This window comes from Branchiostoma floridae, chromosome 8 (assembly GCF_000003815.2).
Source record: "Branchiostoma floridae strain S238N-H82 chromosome 8, Bfl_VNyyK, whole genome shotgun sequence".
NCBI lineage: Eukaryota > Metazoa > Chordata > Leptocardii > Amphioxiformes > Branchiostomatidae > Branchiostoma > Branchiostoma floridae.
The window spans coordinates 22,374,947-22,380,241 of NC_049986.1; the positions used below are offsets into that span (position 1 = coordinate 22,374,947).

Below are 5,295 nucleotides of genomic sequence, written 5' to 3' on the forward strand. Positions count from 1 at the left end.
ACGGAGAAGGTTATTCCCCCGCTACCCCACCTAATAGTCATGGTCTAGATACAGTACATGAAGTCTTCTCGGGCTGTCAATGTTTTCAGACGCAAGTGTTTTCCCTGTCTGGAGTATTAAAGTCGGGCATTGTTCACTTAAGTTGCCGTGTACACAAATGGAGACAAAAGGCAAACAACTAATAACGAATGAAGTACGCATGTATGAGCGATCAGATCTGTATTAAAGACGAGACAGGTGACCTATAGCTAGTGCGTCAGTGCACGGGCCGTGTCGGCTATGTTTGGCCGAAGTTCAAGCAAAACAGTACAGCACATTGTGATCCTCATGTAGACAGGAGTATTCTGAACTGTCTTCTAAATAATAGAAATATAACCAGCTGAAGTAGTTTACCGTCAGCTTTTTTGTCTATTTCTAAATTCGATACTTCCACCTTTATAATGCTTTACATGTATGTTTGTTTACAAGGCCCCCTACGTACCCGACAAACTTTACCATTGCTTGAAATGTCACAATGATCTTGTTTTCGACGGAAAAAATAGCAGTTGGGACGAAACGTGTATTTGTTAGGCCATGCCTAATTAATTTGTCAGTTCTCGTATTAAAAAAAACAACAAGATTCTAGATTCAGATATCAATATGAAAACATAGTCGGAGGGGAAAGTCTGCACTTTGCTTTGGGGAGTTTGTTGTTTGTCTGGTACCTAGGGGGGTGTCGCAAACAAACAAACAAACAAACAAACATGTGTGGCGTGAGGTGGAAGTACCAAACATATAAATAGACAAAAGACTAACCGAAAAACTACCTCAGCTGTTTAAAGACATTTTTTTAAATGACGGTGACAGTTCAAAATATCCCTCTCTACTTGAGAACCACACTCTACTTTTGAAGTACTGTTTTGTTTGAACGGCCCGTGCACTTACGCACTAGCTATAGGTCATTTGACTTGAGAGGCCACCTCATACAGACTCGATCGCTCATACATGCTCATTCATTTATCACTGTTCTTCATTTGTCTTACTTTGCGCAAATGGCAACGTCAATTAACCATGCCGATCTGTGATCAAGTTTTAGTCCCAGTCCTCTCATTCGATGATATCCGTGTTGCTGAAATTTTATATAAAAACTGTCAAAGGACCAATGGATTAAATTGGTGTGGCCATATGTGTGTATGTAAATACAGACATAGTGAAAATATAAACACTTAGTTAGATAAGGCCTGAGAGTGAACACAGCAGCTGATCTTCAACGTGTTTTTTGTGAAATGTGTCTGTTAAAGATTTGAAGCTTTTGCCAAAACTTTATTTCTGTCCCTTGTTCTGTTGCTACAAGACTGTCTTGGCTCAGTGAATGATCGGTAAAACCGACATCTGGATACGTCAATCATGCCAATATCTCAATGATGATAATCCGTGTCTGAAAGGGAGACTCTGCTGTTTGTTTATTGGTGTAATGTTGGGAATATTCCAGGTGTTTAATCGGAGAGGAAGGTGCGTTGCACCCCATACTCTATCGCTGTGTATTAAATAAGGTCGTGGGTAAGCTAAATGACTGGGTCTCTTCCTCGTCCTGACTTTTTATCAAATACAACTCAATAAGTCCTTGTTTTTCAAGTGCAAAATTTCTTTAATTCGAATTTCACATTGACGCAGGGTCTTGAGAAGCCGCGTTGAAGTATTGACGTTGTTCTTAGCAGTTAATTTCCATTTTTATTCAATTCTTTGCTTCCTCCCTCCCTGTGGTACTGACGTCACGGCCTGCTAGAGTGTGATTGATGGGGTAAATAACTCAGAAGAAAGCACCATAACAAGTGTAATATCGTGGGCTTCCCTGTAAGTCCCGAGTAAACAACCCTGGGGTAGAGCTTTGGTTAATCAGTCAGTGCAACAGATGGGTTCATGACCTAAGCCTTACTGAGGATGTTTAGCATTATGCGGGCTTGCTGTTTACCAAAGCTGGCGCTGACTTGCAGTTTGCTTTGTAGATACTCTGTGCCTTACAAACAAACACGTAAGGCATTATAAAGGTGGAGGTATCAAACGTATTGATAGACAAAAAACTGAGGTAAACTACCTCAGCTGGTTATATTCTTATTATTTCAAAGACAGTTCAGAATACTCCTGTCTACGTGAGGATTACAATGTGCTGTACTGTTTTGCTTGAACTTCGGCCCAACATAGCCGACACGGTTCGTGCACTGACGCAATCACCTGTCTCGTCTCCAATATAGAATTGATCGCTCATACATGCGTACTTCATTCGTTATTAATTTTTTGCCTTTTGTCTCCATTTGTGCACACGGCAACTTGAGTTAATTGACAATGCCCAACTCTAATACTCTGGACAGAGAAAACACTTGCGTCTGAAAACATTGACAGCCCGAGAAGACTTCATGTGCTATATCTAGACCATGACTGGTGGGTGGGGGTAGCGGGGGAATAACCTACTCCGCCCGGCTTTTAATCTTTCCCAGGTAAAACATTAACTCTTGAGGACTTTAAACTTTTCCGTGTTTTTGTCTAGTGGCTGTGCCGCACCAGCTCACAACACGTACGGGCGGTATTTACAGGTGTGTGGACCGGACAGGCGAGCAGTACAGGAATCCTAACCGATTCAAACATATGTGGAGCTCATTTTCTGTACCAATTTGAATTCGTGTCACGTCATCGTGTCATGCTCCAGAAAGATGTCCTCCTCATCGAGCGGTGACAAACAGGTTCCTCGGGGAGAGTCGCGCCACGGCCCGACTAAATCAGCCTGGATCACCCGGTGTGAAGTACACTTTCTTCTTGGGTGCTCGTTGTACAAAGATATGTGAACATTTGTTAATGCTAAACAATCACGTAGTACGGAAATATGCACACCTACCGAAGGGACAGATGTTTAATATTTAATCATCTAACTATGATGTAATAGAAAAACTAATCTACACACGTTTAAAGAAGACAGAAGAAACATAAAAAATACTTCAACTAAAACCAGCATGTATGTAGCTTCCTTATTATTATCTCTGAATTGAACCTACTTCATAATATTATACATTGTACACATTATACATACATGTATTATTATTACCCAAATTGGGCATGAATACGAATAAACTTCAATGTCATTGTTTGCAAGGGTCGCGAAGTAGTGTACGGTACGGGTGGAATTCTTTATTGCATGCTATTCAAACCAGGATAGTCAAGATTTTCGTATTGCTTACTCAAAATATTAGATTGGTGACACCACGGATGGCAACAAAGGAAGTGAGGAATACACTTCAGAGGACGCCGTACAGCCACAGGACAACTCTGATGACCTGTAAGTAACGGGAGTTTATGCCTGCCAAGTCTACTCTTCAAGCAGAGGTTAGGCTCCGGTTGTTTTTTTAACGTTTTTTTAGTCGTTTTTATCGGGCTTTCTATCTTTTTATTATATCTTGCTGTGTCAAAACATTAGGCCGGACACACACACACAAAAAAGACAAAATAGAAAGCCCGATAAAAACGACTAAAAAAAAACAGCCGGAGCCTAACCTCTGCTTGGAGAGTATGCCAAGTCATGCTAAGGCTAACGTCACAATTCTAAACGGGGACCCGGCCGGACTGTTTGTGGAAACAAAATTAGAAATATTTATGGTAATATACTCAAATAATGTCCACGATTATTCTCTTTACCTCTTGTGTCACATTTCCAAACCACGGCCCACCCAGGCAGCTGTCGAGGACAAAAAGGGAGATATAAAAGACATAAACTACACAGGGTGCAAAGTTAACAGTCTGAGCGTTATTTGTGTATAGCCAATCAATTGCTAAACGGATTAACGCACACTTCTGTTAACTGCACGGAATCCCAAACCGGTGCGGTGCAGCTAGATAACTTCGCATTATTGCACCAGCCGGATAATTGCACCAAATTCACTGGCAAATAGGAAGTGTTATTAAGTGGTTCTACTGTATTCTTACGTATATTTTTTTTTACTTCCACAAAAAGCCCAACCGGGTTTCGGTTTGGAAATGTGACAAGCGATGTTGTAATTGTCACTTTCCACCTTGACACTTGTGGATATACCTGAATTGCTCTTATTTACAGATCATTTCTTAGCTATAATACTGACACCTTTTATTATAAGTCAGCCGATTTGACCCATTCATCATGCTACTTTTTATCCATATCAGGTGCGTCGCTGTTACAGAGAAGGGGCCGTCGTGCGAGGAAGAAAACTCCCTGTCCGAAGAAATCAAACACGGTGTAGCTGTTGCTTCAAGGGAGAAAAGGGTAACTGTACATTTTTAACCTTATAGATATGTACATGCTGGATGCAAAGCGTACTATATGTGATGATGATGATACTATATGAGACTATTTGTAAGCTGCGCTTAATTCACTCACCATCTGTGTGGTGGATTCTTAAAGGCTTTGATAGCTTAGTGTTTATATCCTCGTCACATGTAACGAAAATCGATCGGACGACGCGTCTGCGAGCTTTAGATTACAAGGAGGCATGGCCCTGATACCGACGAAGAAATGACAGAGTTCCCCCTTCCCGTATAGGTCATGCCTTCTCGTAATGTAGAGCTCGCAGACTCGACGTCCGATCGATTTTCGCTTCATGTGACGGGGTTCAATAACATCTCAGTCAGACATACATATACAGATAGGGAATCTGTAGGACAAGAGGCGTGATCTCTGTTTGTCAGACCAAGTGCACGTCTGGTTTAGAAGATTCGCGACAAAACGTACGTTTGTGCTGACCCGTTGTTCCTCTTGCAGGTACCACTCAGAAGGCAGCCGAGCTGTGACTCCCTCTTCACCGGGAAGCACCTGAAGCCCGCCGGCGTCTGGAGGCCGTATGGCCCGCCGCTGTACGGGTACGGCTCCGCCCTGAATCCGCCGCGCAGGAAAGGGCCGGACACGCTGGTCATCCTCGCCGCCATCTTCTACTGCCTGGCCGCCCTGACTGCTGTGGTCTTCGCTGTGCTGTTCAAAACCAACGTCGTGACATGTAAGCTATCTTTCCTGTCATTTAAACCTTTTACTTGAACGCATTTGCCCATACACGGTGAAGATATTTCCAACCTATCGGAGGACAAATTTAGGAAACAATGAGTCTGTTTTTGCTTTTTATCAGTATCAACATGCGGTGGGATTGTAGTAAGCAAGCCAGGCAAGTGAGGTGGGAGGTAGGAGTCTTAGCTGTTAATTGTCCTTACCTGACTTTCAGGTTGCTGGAAATGATAACGGTCCTCGGTCCAGTCTGATTAGCAGCAATCCGCTATTCATATTTGAAAAAGTCGGCACGTCTCGGG

The 5,295-nt window shown here is 42.5% G+C and overlaps 1 long non-coding RNA gene across 1 annotated transcript; it reads left to right on the top strand.

The window, feature by feature from the left end:
• Positions 1–3,224: 3,224 nt before the first annotated feature.
• On the top strand, positions 3,225–4,985 carry LOC118421076. Its single transcript, XR_004831806.1, has 3 exons — positions 3,225–3,307; positions 4,165–4,264; positions 4,760–4,985. It is a non-coding gene; the product is annotated as an uncharacterized LOC118421076 (long non-coding RNA).
• The last annotated feature ends 310 nt before the right edge of the window (positions 4,986–5,295 follow it).